We start from the raw sequence: 21479 nt of genomic DNA, 5'->3' as shown, positions 1-21479 counted from the left end.
GAAAAGAGTAAATAATCTGAAACTGTTTTGTACAGCTACTGTCATGAAGCAAAGAACAAAATACCATCAGATTGTGCAAATTGCTATCACTCCATTTATAGCAGCAGAAGATTAGATGCAGATTGGGTCAAGATTGTTATTAACGTTCCTATTAAGACCCATCACAGTCATTGTAAGTGAGAGAGGAAAACTAATTTCTACTCCGTTACTCTTGTAACTGTATTGTGTGCCTGGAATAAATGTTCTCCGAGGGTAAATTAACAAGACAGTTTCACATCACTACATAATGCTACATTCTTAATTGGAATAGACAGAAATATTTGTTATAAAATCAGCCCCCTTCAATTTGTATAGCATAGTATGCTTCAGTGTTTCTAAATAATTGGCATTTTGGAGAATGCTGCTAGCATAGTAACGGGGTGTGATGGATGCCTTTAAAACCCAATACTGACAACTTTCAGTCTATTCCCATCTTCCCTACCGGTCCAGCCATGAGAAGCTTTGTGTTTATATCACTTATCCTGGGCATAAGTCTAAAGAAACAAGTGGAATTCATCAAGAAATGATTTATTACCCTTATTTTTCACCAGCCAGCAAGAATTTAGAATCCATCTGTATTCTTCAAAATCGCCCTGTCTTGTGTATTGGAAGGTTCACTCAGGTGAGATGCCTGAGAGTACCTGAGGACGCATCACTGGCATTGCATTAGGCAGGTTCCAGTCTCCAGAGAGACCTCCTCACAGTGGCCTTGCTGAAGGCAGCTTTCAGCACAAGTTTGGAGGGAGGCTGGTCACGAGTAGTGTCCCCCCAGCTCAGTACTGGGGCCAGTCCTGTTTAATATCTTTATCAACAATTGGACAAGGGGATTGAATTGTCCCTCACTCAGTTTGCAGATGACACAGTTGGGTGGGAGTTTTGATCTGATGGAGTGCAGGAGGGCTCTGCAGAGGAGGCAGGCTGGATTGATGGGCCCAGTCCAGTGGGATGAGGTTCAACAAGACAATGTGTCGGGTCCCACACTTGGGCCACAGCCCCACACAGTGCTCCAGGCTGGGAGAGGAGTGGCTGGAAAACTGCCTGGTGGAAAAGGACATGGGGATGTTGGTCAGCAGTCAGCTGGGCGTGAGCCAGTGTGTGTGCCCAGGTGGCCAAGATCTGAAGTTCATTACTGAAGTAAGTTTTTTTTTAATAACCCTTAAAATCCATCCATCCATCCAACCAGCCAGCCAGCCAGCAGAACTGTTAGGGAAAATTTATGTATTTTAAGAGAAGATAATGTTTTTATTTATTTTTATATGTCTGCAGGGATATTATTGGAGCTACACTGATTCACACCAGCTGTTAGTGATCTGTTTTGTCAATGACATTTCTTTCATTCTTAAAGGCAGTTAAGATATATTTCCCTCTGAAATTAAGAGCTTCAGCTAAGAATAAAGTTTGCCAGTCAGGAGTGGCAATACGGAGGTTCTGATCTTCTTAAAAGTTAATCATGTGGAAGTAAAGATGTAGGATTTTAGTATTTGCTCCATAAAAGCATTTAGCTGGAACAAGAAAGCAGGAACTTAGGGAGCATTTTGCTGTTAGGACTGATACTTTGGGCACTGTGGCTAATTTTGAAGACATTAATAACATTGGTGAGATCAGATGCAGCTTACCAGCTATTTTGAACAAATTAAAATGTGAACATGTTGAACCACTAGCTGTTACTTAACTGGCTGTGGGAGTTGTCCCAGAAAACAGGGAGAAACAAATGTGGTGCCACAAAGGCTCTGGAGGCACCTGTGCAGCCTCACCCCCTGGGAACACATGCTGCAGAAACCTAATAGCATTCTGTATGAATAAGGGTGATTTGGCTTCTGCAGTTACCTAGATTTCTAAAAAAAGCCTTACACAAGGTCCTCACTAAGAGCTTTCAAAGCAACTAATCAGTCACAAAATGACAAAAGAGGCCCCCTTTTCGATTAATAGCTCCTAGCCAGATCCATCAAGGGCTGTTAAACATAATTGTCCAGCTCCAATCTCTATTCAGAAAATCCTTAAAATGGTAATTGCTGGAACTGGAATGGCAAAGCTATCACCACCTGCTTGTCCTTCAGCTACACTCTTTCCTGAAGCATTTGCTATTGGTCTTGTTCGGGGACATAATGCTGGGCAAGAGGATACTTACCCTGACCTAGTGCAGCCTTCCTGATATTCTTAGCTAAGTGTCTTACTGTGCACTGAGTTGTAGCAACTATCTGTAGTTTTCTCTTTTTAATGATAAAAGGACTCTTCCTTTTGTAACTTAATAATTCTAGGTAAAAATAGAGCAGTAATTTTCACACACAGTCACAGAAAGATTGGGGTTGGAAGGGACCTTAAAGATCATCTAGGTCCAAGTCCCCTGCCATAGGCTGGGACACCTTTTACTAGACAAGGTTGCTCAAAGCACCATCCAACCTGGCCTTGAACACTTCCAGGGATGGGGCATCCACAGCTTCTTCGGGCAGCCTGTTTAGATGCTTCACCACCTTCTGAGTAAAAATTTTTTTTCCTTACATCTAACCTAAAACTGCTGTCTTTCCATTTAAAAGCATTGCCCTTTGTCCTGTCACTATCTGCCCATATAAAAAGCCTCTCTCTCTTCTTTTTATAAGCTCCCTTTAAGTACTGAAAGAGTCATTAGGTCTCCCTGGAGTCTTCCTCAGGCTGAACAACCTGAGCTCTCTCAGCCTGTCTTTGTAGGAGAGGTGCTCCAGCCCTCTGAGCATATTTGTGGGGGGAAGTGCTGAAATCTGTCATTGCTCTTGTTTTTAGAAGATTTTGGAGAAAGGAACATGGTACCTACAGTTTGCTAAGTTGTACCAAGATCCCTCGTCTGCAGAATCCTGAGAAACCATCAGGGACACAAGCTGACCATAATCCTTCAACCAAAGAGCTGCACTTGTGTGGGAAAGACAAAGCTGAATTTCGTACGTGTATGGCTCACTCAGCCACAAGCACTGGAGGACTGAATATAAAAAGTTTGGATTACTCCATGAGCTCTGCATGTGTGTAAACTCACGTAAGAGAGAGCAACACTATTCAAGTCAACATTTGTAAATCCAAGTGTTCCTCCTCACTGCTGCTTCTTTCCCAGCACGACCATACATGTGTTGGTGGCAGGTTCAGGGGTAGGAGCAAGCAGTCCTGGCCCTTAAACAAAGCTGTTAGGTGTAAAGATTTATGTCTGTGTACTAAATGGGCAAATTGCTCTCTCAATCTGTTAAGCTGCTGGTATGATCTCTTGGCAAGCTGTAACAGTTTGCTGCTATTTTTTGGAGTGGAACAAATTGCCTGTGTGCAAATATAGCCTAATAGTAAAACACACCATAGACATACTGATCAAGTCATTCAAGGAAATAAATCAGAGTTTATTTGCAGAATGCTTTCACTTCATATGGAACCAGTTTTTAAAAAGGGAGAAGAATCAATGTTTTCAGTGATAAATGCCTGAATTAATTTGTTAACAATTCATCTGCAGTCCTGTTAACTTCAGCGGAACTGTCTGGTTCTCCAGACCTCCTGCTAGCAGACCACTGTGGCCAATCATGCCTAATTTGGAGACCCTGTTTCCACAAAAAAAAAAAACCCTTGAAAGAATGTTTAGAGCCAAAATTCTCTTTCAACTGTTGCTTATTTGTGATGATGGACAACTTACTTATTTTGCAGAAACCAAAGTTAAACTGATTTAATGCCATGAAACAAAAAAAACCGCACACTGGTAAAAAAAACATACTTCTGCCATTTTTCTTCCCTGGCTTGACAGGTTGGTTTCTGGAACAGTGTTTTTTAACTGCTAAATCTGAATTTCATAATTTATGGTGTTCTGCTCTGGAATAATGGTACTGGAGCAGCCACTTTGTAGCAATGATGGAAAAGCCATGGGCTAGCGGAAGCATTCACAAGCATTGGTACTTCTGTGACTGCTTTGGAATATGTTCAGCACTGATTTCCTCTCTGTGCCTGTGAGATTACCCAAGCACAGCAAGGTTTTGTTGCACACATCTGGTTCAGTATGAGAAACACAGGACTCCAGTAATTTTCTTTTTTTCCTTAATAGAGACTTTCTGCCAGTTCCTCTTTGCACTCTTTTGTCTTACCACAAGCAGCCATACTGTTTTCACACGTACCCTGACGTGAACCTTCCAAATGCTGTACTAGATTAGCTCGTATTTGACTCTGGGGTTTAAGCCAAGACAGAAATTGCCTATCTCCTTGCAGCAAACCTATTTCAGGTGGGCATGCAAGGTCTAGTAAAAAAGGCAATGAGATTTTCTGCCAGCTCTGAGCAGTGAACCAGAGCTTGAGAGCAAAAATGTTCTTGCCTACCCACTTGAAATCGAGGTAAGAAGAGCCAGCTCCAAGCTACTCAACAACAGAGGCAGACTTCAATTTTAATGCTCCAAGAAAAAGAATAAAACGGAATTTTTCTTCTTTCTGGAGTGGTAAAAACCTGTGACAGCGGTGTGTCAAGTGAGGCAGATGATATAACAGGTCTGATGGAGGTCTGGTACAGTTTTAGGGCAGAGAAGATGGTGAAGGAGAAAGATCCAGATGGTGCTGGATTAAAGGTCACCATCCAGCGTCCATCATCTTGGGTAAATTACAGGCCCAGAGATGTCCCCATCTATCTCTTGTGTTATACCAAATAGAAGACAACTCTAAAGCTTTCCCAATGCTTTCTTAAATGATATGCCTGAGATAAATATCTGGTTCTCCATGCCCCCCCACCCTACATGGTCAGCGAGCAGATGGTGGCTAACCCACTGATATGTTTATTGTTGATTTAAAGATGGGGACTTGGGGAAGACAGCTTTAGACTCTTGGTGACAGGACCCCAGGTTTCAGGACTGGATGCAGGTTTCAGGAAGCAGACAATCTCTTTCCTGCCTATATATCCTAAGACAGATGATGGAGAATGAAAGTGGAGAGCTGTCTACAAGGGCACGATCAGTTGGAGTGAATCATGGAATGGTTTCAGTTAGAAGAGACCTTAACTATCCTCTAGTTCCAACCTCCCAGCCATGGACAGGGATACCTTTCAGTAGACCAGATTGCTCAGAGTTCCATCTAGCCTAGCCTTCCAGAGATGGGGATGTGATGACTCTGGACTTGCACATCAAGCAGACACAGTCTGGTGTCTCAATGTGTGTGATGTAGTTTGGGCCTATAAATATGCAGCATATCTTTGCATATAAAACACAGACATTAGCACAAAAGGAGTATGTTAAAGTCGTAATGAATATTTTCCCTTATACCATGCCTATAAATTGAATTGACAGTGTAATGTTTTTATCCTTGTCAGCTTTGCTAGTGACAGCTGCTGTCCTGAGCCCCAGGTAACATTCCTAGCATTCCATTTAGTAGCAGGTATTTTCCTATGCAACAGTATAAATGCTGGAACTAATGTTTATACAAGTCTTTATGCACATTTCCTAAAGAAAGCACAACAGATAGTTGAGCTGGGGAGGCTGGCACCATTTTGTGGATTATTCTGTTTTTCTCATGTCAAGACTCGATATGCCATTATCAGAAAAAGTGGGGCTTTTAAAGGTGACTGCAGAAAAGGAAAAAGATCAGACCCAGAAACTTTCATGCTCCAGGGAATGAATAAAAGGGAGCAAACTATAGATCCATTGTACTCCTACGCTGGCACATCTGTGACCATCTCATGGGGATTTTGTGGAAGGGAGTCTTAAGGCAGCAATGCCTCCTCAATTTGCACTATGTGATCTAGGAGAGAAAGAAAACCTAGATGAAATAGGAATATATTGAATTTGAATGAGAGCTATCTACAATAAGAATGTACAACAAAAATGAACAACCAAGTCTAAAGTAGTTTCACCTTCGAACTGTTTATGTTTAGTACTATATATTTTACTCTTTGCTCCTGATATCTGTCACATTACCTGGTTATCCAGTTAATGCTTAGGAGCAAAATTATTAGGAGATTAATTCACATTTAAGCATCCTTAGAAGCTCCTTAAAATGGAGAAAACCCCTATGGAAGTTATATCTTGACATCAGCATTTAGGGTTTTTTGGAATAAGATGTTGTCAAACTTTTGCTTTGGATGTGGGGCTGAACTTTAATAAGTGATAATTAAAACTAAAGTTTGGAAATTTTTTTTTCACATTGTTTCAGTATTTCAATGAAAAGCATTTTTTCCTTTTGTTCTTTTCACATCTGATTCCAGACATTATTCTCTCATGATCAAGTTGTATTATTCTAAATTAACTAACTAAAAAACCCCAAAACACCCCATGCACACACACAAACTGGGAAAAAAGTGTCAGGCTTTCTGATTGGGAGAAATCTTTTTTGCTGCATATTTCACATCTGTAGTGTAGCAGAGGAAATTTCTGTTCTCTTGTATGAAACCAAAGCAGAAAAAATATATATAAGTCAATATTTAGCACTTTCCATGTAGCAAGAACCACATTGTCTGTCCTCTATGTGAAGACTTAATTATAGTAGCAGCTCTATTAAATTTAAAAGCACATGCAAGTGAGTAAACATTGCATAAACTCTAAACAATATAGCAAATGAACTTTTCAGTGACAACCCCTCAAAAAAAATGGTTTCTTAATGTAGAAGACCAGCTATCTCTGCACACTGTAAGCTGTCTCATAGTATGTCTACAAGTCTGAAGAGGAAATAATATTTTCTCATGGACAATTAGAGGAAACGTGTCTTTCAGGGATTATGAAAGTGGAAAAAACCAAAAAACCCTCAGGCTGTGTGTCCCTTACATAGTGATGATTTGAAAATTTTGCATTGCACAGTAACCAAGCCCTTTATTGTTGCGAAATTATTGTGGCAGGAAGGAACTTCATTGTAAGTTTGAGTTACAGAAAGACCCATGCACCATTTCTGTGAATGGGCACAGACCATTTGTGTGAATCATTGCAGCTGTTCTCACAATCCTGGAGAGCCTAGGAACTGAGGTGCTGCTCTGGCAGCCTAATAAGGTGTAAATAACTTGGAGATAGGCCTGTTCAGTGGCTCTGGATAAGGACATGATTTGGCAGCAGTAGGCACCATCTCATCACGTCCAACTTTTATTTTATTTATATGATTTCCTCTTGCAGCTCTTGTGGTAGGTTTGGTTGGACAGTTCACATTTTCATTACCATCAGGGGAGACATATTTCAGTTCTGCTTTCTAAAACTTCATCTCTCTCCCCAACTCTTCACTGATGTTTTTTCTGTTGGATAGATTCTTGCTCAAACTGCCTATCTCAGAACTGATCAAATCTCAGGTATTTCCGTCCTTAATCTCTTCCCCTACAGTCTCATTACCTAGTATGATATTTTGGACCTCCAAATCCATCATTCTCTTAAAGATCTTAAAGATTTTCTGATTTATTAATTCTCTCATCTTACGAAAGCCTGGATAATCTTATACAAGGTTATTTAAGAGGGTCAGACTGTATCTTCAAATCCATTGTCTATGACCTAGACATGTCCACTTCCCGAAACTAATAAACACAAAGTTATGAACTTTGATATTCAAGGCTGCTTAAATTTGAGATTAATTTTGTGACTAGGCGATAATCTTTTTTTTACAGGAAAATGTCTTTTTGAAACGCAGACCATTTAATGAGGGAGCAAGAACTAGACTATAGGTGATCAGTCACACGGCTTGACAACTGAATTATAAAGATTAATTCTCCAGTAATGTTGGTGAGGAACTTCTGAGAAACTTCCTGAAAGCAATTAATTCACTGAATCACTGAAGGTGAGGCTGCTGCCAAGCGGAAAGGTGAGGAGGGAACTCTGTTGTGGCTGTCCTGTGTTCCCCTTGACATGACTTCTGCAGCTTCAGTGTGCCTGGAGCTGTTGGCTTTGTGGTTTTCTGAACCCTAACCCTAGGCATAACCCTAGCCCTAGGTGTAACCCTAACCCTAGGAGGAGCACTAAGAATGGTGAATACACAGAAATAGTCTGTTTTGTAAAGCTGACTTTATGCCTTCCAAAGAGCTGATTCATTCTGAGAGGTTCTTTCATGAAACATCTTCTCTTGACTTTTTTTTTTTTTTTTAAGACAAAATGTCCTTTCACTATTTCCTTTTCCTATTTCTGCCTTTCAGTATGCACATGCTCTCTCCCTGGAGACTTCTCTCAGCCAGCCATGAAATCAGTACCTCCCAGGAAGACACAATGCAAACTTATTACCTCTTACATCATTCTTGACATAATGATCCGTACATCTGAAGTGGGAACTCAGATTCAAGTCCACTCTGTTGTCTGATTCCTTTTAGTCCAAATTACTTTCATTTATTGTCTTCTATATCTGGAAATTTTAGTCCAGATTACTCAGATTCTAAATTTAAATGACAACTGACATCAAATTAATAGATAGTGATGTACTTGTATGCCTCTAGTATCAGTTCTCCAATCACCTTGTGATGACAAGCATATAATTCTCCCCAGTGCTGTTTCTTTTGTCTTTTCTCTGTCTACTGATTTTTGTTTCACTCTTCACTGACACATCTCGAGGTTTCTTTGCTCTTCCAGCTGTTGCAACCACTGAGATTCCTGTTTATGTGTCCTTTCAAAAGCTCCAGCTCCTTTACACACTGCTTGCTGAAGACTCCTCTCTACTTAACAAAAGTCTGAGAAGCAAGTTGGCTTTTTCAAGATGACCAGGGTGAGCTGGGTACCTTAACATGCCACACGTTTAGCTGGGCCTGCCATCTGAAAAGAGCAGTTCTCCTAAGCCAATTCCCAGAGCTGAGAATTTATAGCTGAAAGAGAAGTTATGATTTGCTTTACTGAAAAAAAAAAAAAAAAGAAAACAGTAAAAATTGAGACAGTAATATTGCAAAGCACTTACAGAAATATCAAGTTCATTATAAGGAACATGAGATAACATTTTGATGGTTGCAGTGGAGCAGAGCTTGAGTGAAGACCATGCTTTCATGATAACCCTCTGGCAATATTCACTAGTGCCTGTGGCCCACCGTATGCTCCGTTTGCTGCTCCTGGATCCAGTATGAGCCCACAGCCATTTGTGGGAGGTGATGCACCTTTACATGGAGCTAAAAGTGACCATCTGTGAAGTAGGCACGAGAAATCCTTAACTGGTGTTGTTGCCAGCACATTCATATAATGAAAGCACAATCTCAGCTCCCTGTATTTCTGTTGTAACATCACAATAATATGTGTCAGGCCTGGAGGATATTTCACAAAGCTCTGGAAAAGCCCATGAACACCTCCACTTTGGGTCTTCTGAGCCCCTGTGTGATGCTGCTTTTCTTCAGAAGCCCAGTCAGTCACATTTGACACCCTACCTTGCCTTCTTTGTCTTTTAGGGAATGCACTTTCAGCTCTGTTATTTTGGTTCATTACTTCAAACAAAAGCTTTGTCTAATTATTGACCTGAATTTTTTTTTTTCCCCAGCTGGGTCAAACAGAAATATAGACTGGGAATGACTGCAAGCACATTGCATTTCTCCCTTTTTTTGGATATCATCTATTTTTCCTTATTTCATATTTTCACCCGAGTTAGCTGACACTATGTAAATTAGGATTTCAGAGTCATTCCTTTATTTAGTGTGATGCTTTGTGAAATTGTCAGCTAAGCATTAATCATCATTTAGCCTGTCATTTTGTCTGTGTCTGACATATATTAAACTGTACCTCAGGATATACACATCTGGCTGTGACAGTCATTTGTTAATTGAATGTGACTTTTAATGAACTTTTCACCCAGCAGGCTCTTCCAGGGATACATGAACAACTTTATGAAGTGCTTCTGTAATTTTTGGAAGCAAATATCGAACAACAGTGTCGTCACTTTATGACAGTTGCTGCAGCACACAGAGCTGCATGTCTTGCCCATTAATCACCACAGGCATCAGATTCACCAAAGTTATGTCTGACTTTGTAAATGCAGACTCCTAGTGGCAATTTTATAGCCACTCTCAAATGTATCTCCTGAACAGGGCCACCCATCACACGAAGCCGTCTCAGCGAGGAGCCAGGAGCTCAGTGACAGTGTCACCAGCCAGACTGGGCTTCCTTCGTGTCCATCCTTTGAAGAGCAGAGTGCCTTCAGTGGCACGGTGCTTGTGCTGTTGGTGAGGCTGCCTGGCTGCCTGTGCTCCTCATGGCAGTGACTTGGGAGCAGCTCACTTTCTCTTGGAAACCACAAGCAACCTTCAAAGGGTAGCACAAATTTCACATCCAAAAGTGAAGATGACCAAGATCCTACCAAAATTCTAGGACACCAGTCCACTGTGTGTAAATCTGGGATGCAAAAAAACCCCAACTTTATAGTGGGAAAAACCCTTTCCTTATTCTTTTGTTTATAATAGGAATTTGTTTGTAACATCTAGTTCAAGAGACGCTTCTTTATCTCAGTTTCTGATTGCCATTGTATATATTTCTTTGGAAGAACTGGAGATCAAACAAAACAGGATGAGGGAAGCTTTGGAAATTAGATATGTATACAGAGACTTGGCAAAAACATTAACAGATGCAAAAGAAAACTAAAAAAAAAAGAAAGAAAATAATCTAAATGAAGGCAACACACAATATGAATATGAAAAGAGAACAGTTTGGAAATGGAAATAGAGCACACTTGGAATTAATGTAGACTCTTTCTAGGCCCAGCATGATTCATGCAGTGCCAACAGGCTGCACAATTTGCATCAGTATCTATGTTTCAATACAATTTTGTAGCCAGGCTATTTAAATCCTCTAAGGCTTTTATGAATTCATGTGCAAGCCTGGACATGAGGAGGGGCAGAAGGCAGGAACTGGATATCTGCAAGGCACATCTCACATGCAACCTGTCAGGGCCAACTCTGGGCTGAAAAAGCAGCATCTCTGTTCAAACCCTGGATTTGTCATTCTGATACAAACACACATTTCAGCTGCAGATCCTCTGGGCAATGTAATCTCCTCCCTTCTCCTTAGAGTGCTTTAACTCAAAGTGCATTTAGAGCTGTCAGTTCTGTTCGAGGTCGCAGCAAGGCATGAGGCTTAATGCTGCATCACAGCCGACAGGATGCCTGCACGTGGAAGTTTCCATGTATTTGGATGCATGCATGTAATCAATCTCATGAATCAGAAGCTTGATTTGTGCTTCACAGTTGCTTTCAACTTCTGTGGAGTTCACTCTTGTTTTGTGTTAATTCAGAGGCCATTTGGTGGAGGCCAGCATGTTGGAGGCCCTGTCCTGCTTCTGATCAATGTGAGGGTGTGATGGTAACAAGAATAAGATGCTGTCATTTATAGTAATTGTGCTATGCAAACTAGGGAAGGCTCCATGCTGTGCTCATTCTGCAGGTATTTTAATGGAAATATTGGTAAAAAAGTAAATTAAAAAACTAGTATTCCTAGTGAACACCTGACCCAACTAATAATCTCTCTCAGAAGATTTCTGAATATCTCCAGAGTCTGAGCTTTCCTCACGAAAATACCACAGGTATTAAACCTGCAAGAAGCTGAGACACAGATGATGCACTTGCTTTTCTGTTTCTGTACCTTGTTGTTTTGGATCATTTATTAGAGGCCTCATATATATAAAGAACTGGGAATCTCAATTTTTGTGTTTAATTGAACCTGATAAATATTTCTTCCATATTATTTTTTACCAATTTATGATTTATTCTCTAATCATGTGGGCAAAGTGTAATTTAATAAAATGTGGCATAGAACAAGTACTTCTTTTTATTTATTTCAAACACACTGCCTAAGGTTTTCATTCAGTGACTCTCTTCTTGTTTTGTGAGACAGAAGTTGAATCTGGATGGCTTTCTTTAATATCCTATGATGGGCCTTTAAGTAATTCTTAATCTTTTTAATCTCAAGGTAGTTGAGACTCCTTATAAAGGCCTTCACAGTTCTTTCCAGGAAGACCTAGACAGAAGTATTAATGAAATTTAAAAGTCTATATAAAGTGGATCATTTTACATATGAAGGAGCTTGATGAATCCTCCAGGAGATGGGAAGAGGCACAGCTTCTTCATAAGAATTATACAATAGAATGATACGACAGGATTACAGAATCATTGAGAATCATTGGAAAAGAACTTTGAGATCATCAAGTCAGACATTAACCCATCCCTACCAAGTGCACCACTCAACCATGTCCCTAAGCACTACATCCCCACATCTTTGAAACACCTTCAAGGGATGGGGACACAGACACTTCCCTGGGCAGCTTCTTCCAATGCAGAATGACACTTGTGGTGAAGGAATTTTTCCTGATATCCAATCTAAATCTCCCTGGTGCAGCTTGAGACTATTTCCTCTCATCCTACTACTTGTTACCTGGGAGAACACATCAAACTCCACCTGGCTACCACCTCCTTTCAGGTAGTTGTAGAGAGTGATAAGGTCCCCCCTTAGAGCCTCCCTTTCTCCAGGCTAAACAACTCCAGCTCCCTTAGCTGCTCCTCATAGGACTTGTGGTCCAGATCTTTCCCTGCTCTGTTGCCCTTCTCTAGACACGCTCCAGCCCCTCAATGTCATTCTTGTAGTGAGGGGCCCAAAACTGAACACAGAATTTGAGGTGCTGAGGACAGGGAGATAATCACTGCCCTGGTGCTGTTGGCCACACTATTGCTGATACAGGCCAAGATGGTATTAGTTCAGAGTTAGTCATATGCCAAGTAATACTATTTTAAGGTTATTTTTAAGTGGATTGTCTTAAATACATGTGTCTAAATACAAATACCCTATGGAGCCCTTCTCAACATTTTGTACCTATTTGACTGAGTTCAAAAAGTATTTGAATGGTAAATTTACCTCAAACTTAGTAGGACAGTTGTTCAATGACCTCTCAAGATACTTCCAGGTGAATAGGACTCAGGCAAGCTGATTTTATTATCTGTTTTCCTTAAATGAGCTTTTTTTCCTCCTTCCAACCATTCAATATGGGATAACTCTGCAGATCTGATTTTTGTAAAGAAAATTGATAGATATGAATGTCTCCAAGCTCTTTGGTAGAGAAACTGCAAAGAAAAAGTTACATTAGCACCCTTTCATGGCCTTTTTTATGATCCTACTACTCCTTGGTGGTCCCTCAGCTCTGAAGAACTTCCTTGTTCTTGTGGTCTAAGGTTTTATGAGTAACTTTTATACTTGTCTTTAGCAAGTTGTTCTACAAACTCTTCATTGATATTTTTAAGCCTAATTGGTTTAGTTTTAGGATCCATGTAAGCTCTCTTATTTGCACATAACTTCCACTTCTGGAAAAATGTCTTATACCTTCAGATAAAATCTATTTAACTTTGTCATCTTATTTATCAAAGAATATATATTTTTTTTTAATTTCCCAAGGAATATTAATTTATTTTGCACCTCTTAGGTTGATGCTTTTAAGGAGTCCAAAATGTCAGCTTTCTAAAATCAGTGCTCTAGCAGAAGGGAGAGAGTTCAGAAGCCTTTACTGTGGCAGGATTCTGCCTCCAGCTTCAAAGGCGGCCTCAGCCTCTGATAGATTGCTACATCCAGTACCACAGCTGCTCAGATCCTATAAAAACCCAACTCAGCAAAGCTCAATCCCCAGGGATGGGCCACTGGCAGGATGTTTTCTACATGGCCCATCCAGTAAGGTGGCTTACAGAGAAGGATGGTGCTCCTGCAGCTCCCCAGGTGTAATCCCCTTCGTCCCCTGGCTGTACTGCCAGTGCCTGCTGCAGAGAGCAAAACTGTCATAAAGTCTGAATTTTGGTTTTGATTCATTTTTCCTTTATTTTTGTCCTGTTCATATTTAAAATTTTAGATGTCAAGTGGAACATGGAACATGGTCACAGGACTAGGAAGGATCTGGGCCACTGGCTTCATTCCCTGTCTCCCAAGCACCACATTAAACCATAATATTCTTCATAAATTTTGTAACTGGAATTCAAAAACAGTCATCTACAGTATTTTCCTCACCGGTTTGTTTCCTGTGATAACAACTAATTTCATTAGAAGCATCTTTGGGAATCTGAAACTCCCAACAATATGTCCAATATAATATAAAGAAAGACAGGTTTGGCATGAATACTATTAAAGTACACTAGGATTTTCCCCTAATCTTCCAGATATTTAAAAATATAGAAACTGCACAGGGCTGCAACATGAAAAGTTTCTCAGCAAGACTTAAAAATACAAAATCTCTGTTTCAAGTGACACTGATTTTCCAACAAGAAAGGAGAAAATAAAATAAAATAAAGAAATAGCAGTTTATAATAAAGAAATGAAAGAGAAATGCAGTTGTGGCTCTAAGTGGGGAAGCTCCACATTTCTCTCAAGGCATGCCCACAGCTGAAAATAAGTTGATCCCAGCTGCTTCAAAGCAGCTTTCCACTACTGAACACCACTAAGGTATCTGATTCACTGCTTTGCAGAAAGGATTTTTCTCTCAGTGCCACACTGGGAACACGCACATCCCTGAAGAACTCGTTGTCATGGAGTAATCATCTCACTCATAGGCATCAGTGGTTCCTCCAGGCGTTCGTGTTGGGTCTGATTCAGAGCAGGTGTCTGAAGTGCTCCCCTCCAAACCCACACACAAAGTCCCACATACACATAACATGCGCCAGCTACATCAGGAAAGGCGAGGAGCATCTCCTGCTACCTCAGAACTCCTGCCACTGCCTCAGCCTGAAGGAATACACAGGTTGGATCTTCCCTCAGAAGGCGTACAGGCGGGCTAGAAGGGTGTAAAGACCTGCACATTACCAAGCTGAGTGCAAGACAGGAGCTTGGCACTAATACCTGTGTATTCTCCTTAGCTCATGTGTTCTCACACAAACAAATCCCTGAAGGTGACCAGCACACTCAATTTCACTTTCTGCTGGAAAAAGGAGCTGCTGAATGTAAATCTATTGTACAAATACTAGTTTTGTGAGGGAATAACTGCAGGATCATTCTTCTGACTAAACCCTCCTTATAACCTGGAAAAGGAAAGGTTCCTAGCAGTTATTTTTATCATTAAGCTAAAAATAGTAGTCATAAGAGGGTTTTTTGAGAAACCAAGCCATCTGCCCAAATAATGAAATAAATGACAAAGAGACTAATCATTAAAGGAGATACAGCAAATTATATTCTAAGAAAAATATTTTAGAGGGAGTATTGGCAGGACTCCAAACTACAGCTCTTGTACATTAAGAAGACATTTGGAAAGATCTAATAAAAATGCAACATAATCAACCAATTCTAGGCCATCACCTGAGTTATTTGGTGTTTAAAGTTCCCATTGTAATAGGATTACTTTAACAACATGGCTTAAATAATGTTAAAAATAGATCCTAAGTATTCTAGGTCATGCCAGAACTAAGTAAGAAGTAAAACCAAGGGATTTTAGGTTCATGAAAGTCAACCTCATTTTCAAAATGGAATACAATTCTAATCCTCTGTTTTTCTTTATTTGTTATCATAAATAAATATGATGACAAGCTTGACATGGTTTGTAGTGTAAGCACTGAAAAACACAGGTAAGATACCCACCTTTGTCTGCATTTATCCAGTTCTTAGAATATAAATGGAAAGTTTCTGGGTATAAATGGAAAACCTCTCTGCAGATTTTCATTTGGCTCTGACTGGATCTAGGGAAATGGTTGGGTGAAGTCTTATATATATATAAATATATATATATAGTAGTGTGATTTTCAAAACAGTTTAAAGTGATTTCAAAATAGGTAGTCTAGAGTACATTTGGTACCATTAAAAAAACCAAAAAACAACCAACAAATCTATGCTATGCTCAAAATGTCTAAATCTTTTTAAAAACTTTCAAAGCTGGATTGGTATAATGTGGTAGAATATGCCTGGAGATGCTGATTTTGTTTCCACTGAAACACAGTGTTTAAGATAGAGAACTTGGAGCATTCTTCACAGGGCACCATTTTAAGCGGAAAACGGCAAAGACTGCCGATTTCAGGCCAAGGTTGGATTTTTCCAAACTCCTGCATGAAAGCGTGTCCCAGAGGCCAGCAGCCTTGACAGAGGCGTGCAGCTGCACCACGGCCTCTCCCAGTGCGACGTAACAAGGCTCGGAGCCAAAAAGGGTCACGTATGGCAACATCCAGGTGCCAACTTTTTGTCACACGACCGCTGCTTGCGTCGGGCAGGAGTGGGAGGATGTCCTGTGTCGTTTTGCTGGTGCAGTTTGAGGGACTGCAGCCAAAAAAAGGGGAAGGAAAAGGGAGTAAAGTCACCAAGGCTCCAGGTAAGAGCTGTTTTCCCTGCTGTTTCTGGTCACCGGGACCTGCTCTTCTCCCCGATATCAGTTTGCAGCGGGACAGTTCTGTGCGCGGTGAGAGCCGCGGGGGACAGGGACCCTGGGCAGTGCGTCCCTCCGCGCTGGCTGCAGGGGACGGGGTGTCCCAGCCGGGTCCCCTCTCCCGGCGGCAGCGCCAGCCTGAGACAGCCCGCGCCCGGTATTTTGGGGAATGGTGCCCCACGCCCGCCACCTCCAGCCCTGGCAGCTCCTGGGGCCCGGCCCCCCGCGCTGCTCCCCGCCGGGACGGGCTGCGGGGACGGGCGCGCCGGGGGGGCGGGCACGGCATCCCGGCACGGCATCCCGGCACGGCATTCCCGGCACGACACTCCGCCGCATCCCGAGCTCCCGGGCACGCCGCGGCTCCCGGCACAGCGCGATCCGAGGGCAGGGAGCTCCGGCGCCGGGTGAGGGCGGCGGGCGGGGAAAGCCGGGGCCGGGCGGGGTTGGCTGCCGGGGCTGGATCGGCCACCCGGGCCGGCTGCCGGTCGGGAAGATCCCGGAGGAGCGGCGGGGCCGCTCCCCCTGCGCCCTCACACCGGAGCGTTCCCGGCGACGCGGAGTGCCCAGGTACCGTGCGCGTCCATCCCGGCCCCGGGCACCCCGGCCCCGGGCAGCGCTTCGGGCATCGAAGAGAACGGGGAGAAGTTTGGAGCGGAGGGCGGGCGGCCCGGCAGCTCCGGGCGGGGAGCGGTGAAGCTGCTGGGGAGGGTGGTCCTGGGGACGCGATGTCCCGTGCCCGACCACCGCGTCCCAGGGGTTCTTCGGGATAGGTCACGGGTGATCTGCCGATGCCTCCCTGCCCTGGATGCTTCCGGACTCTCCAGGTTTAATGCTTCTTAGCCCTAGGCATTATTAACCTATAGGGGAAGCCGCTAATCGGTGTCATACATAGGCTGCCTCTCATCGGGAAGGAAACTGCAATACTTTTTCTCCGGCAGAAAAGCAATTAGAAGTGCGCCAGGTGCGATTTTTAAGCACGTCTCCTTCCTGAAATTATGTTTAGATGGTCAGATTAATGAGTGGTGACAACACGAAGGCTAGAGAGTAGTTTACTAGGTATATTACAACACATATTTATAACATAACCGTTGTGCATTAAGTCCGTAATTTAAGTTGCACGGACAGGATAATGAACAACTAACGTGTAGTTTGTGGATGCAAAAGATATTCCTAGAAAATCAGCTAAAATACATCACTGACTTTCAGCTTTCTGTTTGCAAGGCATATCCTTGTACTTAGATCACGCGCGAGGCAGAAATTTTTCCTTTTTTTTTCTGATTGTCACAGAATTTTGGCAGTAAGAGAATTGTTTCTTAATCCAGTTATAAATGATGCTTCTCAGCATTTGTTGAAGTTATTTGTGGACTGCAGAGCAGACAAGTGTTTTTAGCAAAGAGAAAGGTAAAAGAGTATTAAGAATTCCTGAAGCAATAGGTAAAATTACTGTCCACCTTTGGGGGCATTGTGGTTAGAATTGGTTAATGTGGAAATATATAGGGCATATTGACTTACACAGTATAACTTCATCACCTTCTGTATCTAGGAACCAAAAACATTTCTTGATGAAAAATTTGATCAAAACATAAAGCTTAAAAACAGCTGAAGGAAAGAAAATTACACTTTGTTTACCTTTTGTAATACACCCTGTTGGAACAGAGACCAATCTCTTTTCTTTTTTTTCTTAATTAGATATGTCATGACAGTTACAAATTAAGGCAAAACAGCATAACACATCAGTATGCTATAAAAGTATACATGAACTTGAAAATTATGACAAATTTTAAAAATATTGTTGCAAATCATGAAATGCAGAGAGATAGAAACTCAGTCAATTCATGTTCTTAATCTGTCTGAAAGTGCAAAACTGTTCCTTTGTGTCCATTCACTCACTATCCTGTTAACAAATTATATTTTCTGTTAGTATACTGATTAGGGTTTTTAATTAGCCTTTCAGAATGTAACTGCTTCCTTCAGTTTCTAAAATCTGGGATGGAAAATATGTGAGGAATCATTTGTATAGTTATTTCCACCTGCTCAAGATCATATGTTCCCCAAACTCCTGCTGGCCTTTTTGCTGTACTTTGTTGATTTCTGCTCCTGGTGAAGATGCCTCAGGACCACACTCGGTTCTCTGGGCGTGGCTTTCCCTTGACTGCCTTTCGAGGGAAAGTGAGGGAAATTGTTGTGCTCTCTCCACTTCTTGATGCCCAAAGAGCCTCCATGCACCGCAGCATCTCCCTAGGGTGCACCTCGTTCTCTCAAATAGTTTTATGAGCAGTGGAAGAGTTCAGGATTTTGGATTATTTTTTGCACTCTGTGACGTCCAGGCTGGCCACTCAGACCCATTGGATCACTCCCAGCAGTGAAAGGGGAGAATTACAAAAGTAAATCCAAGTGATCTTGTCTGGTAGAAGTATTTAGACAGTCAAATATCTGTATTAGAATGGATTAAGATTCTGATGTTTGCGTTTTTACAAGGAGATCATCCAGATTTTCATTGCAGCCTAAGAGTATGGCTTAGCAGAAATCCTAGAAAGTTAGAAATGGTGATCTGTTTGTGAAAAACTCCCAAATCTGTCTTTTCTCATGTGAAATGTCTTCCGTACTTGACTTAAAAATTCAGGTTTTAGAAGTTTTTCCCATTTTAGATTTGTATTTGTTATTTCTTCCCTTCTGCCCTGACTATATTAATTTGTCTGGTTTCCTAAGGAGATGGAACTGAAACAATAATAATGCTGTCTGACTTATAGCTCCTCTCATTGCCTTGGTGTAATTTTTTTACCCTTGGGGATTAATTTCTGCCAATACAAACAGAAGAGCAGATATTTCAAAGTGAGGAAATCTTACAAACCTCAAGACTTCTGGTGACCAGGAGATGAGGGAGATGTGGTGGATGCCCCCACTGAAGGAAGAGCTGTAGCAAGCATTCTTCTTAACTTCAGAAAATTTGTGCAAGTGCTCCATAGGATGCTGAGCTTTATAACTTCTGCTGCTCAAGGCTTGGTGATTATATTTTTCAATTTCTTTGCTCCGTGGGAGTGCACAGTTGTGGAAGCTTTGATCGTGCCTTTTTTTCCTCCATAGTCCTCTCAAAATAAGCTCAATAGGTCTGAGATGTTTCTGATAATGAGTTATGAATACAGACACTGTCATTCCTCAACTTCATAAGCTGATGTGTTGCTTTCCTTGTCCATAATTTAATACTTCTTGATAGAGGGTTGATAGCCAGTGGTGCAGTAATTTTCTTTGTTATCTTGACTCAGTGCAAACACTTGATTACTGTGGTCACAATAAAATCTAGCTTCTTCCACAGTCAGTTTCTCTCAATTGCTTACAAGTTTTTCATTAGACTTTAATTTGCTTCCTACTGCCACTGCTGTTTCTTCTGGTTAAGGCCTCATCTGAACGTCCTCTTCTGCTTTTTCTGCACAGCAGGATGCTGCAACACTGTCCCCATGTCATGAGAAGGATAATGGAGGAGAAATATGAAAGGTTTTGTGAGTTTATCTAGCAAGACCTTTATGAATACATGTGCTTTTATTGACTTTTAAGTGGTGTTTTTTGTTCTGATTATTTGTTCTGTTACACAACTGAGGAGCTGTGTTTACAGGTAATTGCCCATTTTCTCCTTCCTTTTCTTACCAACATTAATAGTCTCACAATACTTGTCTGTCTTTTCTCTTTCATTATCTCCCTGTAAAATTACTGTGGGTAGGTTTTTTTGAGGTGGTTTGGTTTGGTTGTTTATTTTGGGGTTTTTAAAATGTTTAATTCTTTTTTTCTTTAGAAAGATTTAATAGTGTATTAAGTTCGCTAGCTTTTTTCCTGTTGTAGAAACTGTACCAACTGGCCTTGCTATCTGGGCATAAATGTACATATATAAATGAAATTAATTTAGTAAAGCGCTCACTGGATAATGTTGATTTCTTCGAAAATATTGTTCTGCATTACATTGCACAAAGCTCTCTACATCTTTTACAATCATTTGTATACATTTAAGCCTTCATTCCCCACTGAAGAAAGAGCACCACCACGCTTGCATAGCAATTACCTTTGACTTTATTCTCTCGTTTGATATTAGCAAGAGGAAGGACGAGGTGCACAGTGATGTCTTGTTTTCTGGGAACAAGCACGAACGCTTATGTAGTGTTTTGCCCTTCCTCATCCTCTTGCACCTGGATGGAGCCCAACATCCTTCCCTACTACAAGGACCTGGCCTCCTGGCAGCCCCACACAGCTCTACCTGTGCTCAGGTAGCTGCCACCCCACACTCTGGGCTGAGTGCTTCCAGCTGGTGTCACAGACAACTCCCACAGCAGTTTCTCACCTGTGGTTGCATCGCTGCCAGAAATGTGGGATGCAGCATCATACGTAGGAGCTACCCAGTCTGCTTCAGTTCCAATGCATCCAAGGGATGGATCTTAAAGCCCTGCCAGTGGAAGTGTTTAATTTGTGCTGTGGTGAAAAATTGGGTAGGATGTGCAAACTTGTGCCCTTACCTTTTCAGCGTAGAGAAGGGCAGTGACATCCTGCAGAGAGGGAGTGTGGCCTCTGCCCAGAGACCAGGGTGTGGGCTGGGGGCAGGAGTCCTTCACGTGGTTTAGCTGTGGCTGAGGCAGCTCATCTGACTACAGCCAAAAAAGCCACTGTCAGCAAAGGGAGGTGATGCTTTTAGCAGGGTCAGGTTTGCTCTATACATGGGGAGACAGACCTTGGGCAGCCTTTGGGTGTGGAACTCTGGCCAGATGCACCCAGGCTGAAACATTTTGACAGGAGGATGTCAGCTGGTTTCCCCGAGCACAAAAATCAGTGAATATACACAGCAGAAGTTTTTTGCATGTCTTTGCTTTGGTATGTGGCACACATCTTTCTGAGCTGAACCCAGAGGTAAGGGCAGTTTCTGTGCTGGGTTGTGCTGCAAGGATACAGCTCTGAATTAAAAATCTTCCATTTTCTGTGTCCCTAGGAAGATCCCAGAAAAAATGATTGCAGATCAGGAAGCACTTGTTCTATTTCTTTTTATTTATTCTTCTTTTAATCTACAGATTAAGCAGTATTTACTATATACATAATAATAGCAAAGCTATCTCTGTCGTCTTTCCCCATCCTATCCACATCCATCCAGCAGAAGAAGATGAACTGAGTTTACAGTACACAGTGATGTTTATGCCTGCAGTTCTGAACACCTGCTGAGGCAGAACAGAGGGAATAATTTATACTACTTTCCAGCC

At 41.7% G+C, this 21479-nt stretch overlaps 1 protein-coding gene across 3 annotated transcripts in view; it reads left to right on the top strand.

The window, feature by feature from the left end:
- Positions 1 to 16038: 16038 nt before the first annotated feature.
- PKIB (cAMP-dependent protein kinase inhibitor beta) overlaps positions 16039 to 21479 on the top strand; it is a 52072-nt gene continuing 46631 nt past the window's right edge. Inside the window, exon 1 of one of the 3 annotated variants that reach the window (XM_088161872.1) lies at positions 16039 to 16194. The gene's annotated coding sequence lies outside the window, so the exon portion shown is untranslated. Of the gene's footprint in view, positions 16195 to 16523; positions 16653 to 16694; positions 16816 to 21479 lie in introns of those variants that run through there. The other 2 variants (XM_088161873.1, XM_014876724.2) reach the window with 2 other exon arrangements.

The sequence above is a fragment of the Sturnus vulgaris genome, chromosome 3 (genome assembly GCF_052056855.1).
Source record: "Sturnus vulgaris isolate bStuVul1 chromosome 3, bStuVul1.hap1, whole genome shotgun sequence".
Lineage (NCBI taxonomy): Eukaryota > Metazoa > Chordata > Aves > Passeriformes > Sturnidae > Sturnus > Sturnus vulgaris.
Note: the sequence above shows the minus strand (reverse complement) of the source record. Positions and strands in the feature narration are given on the sequence as shown.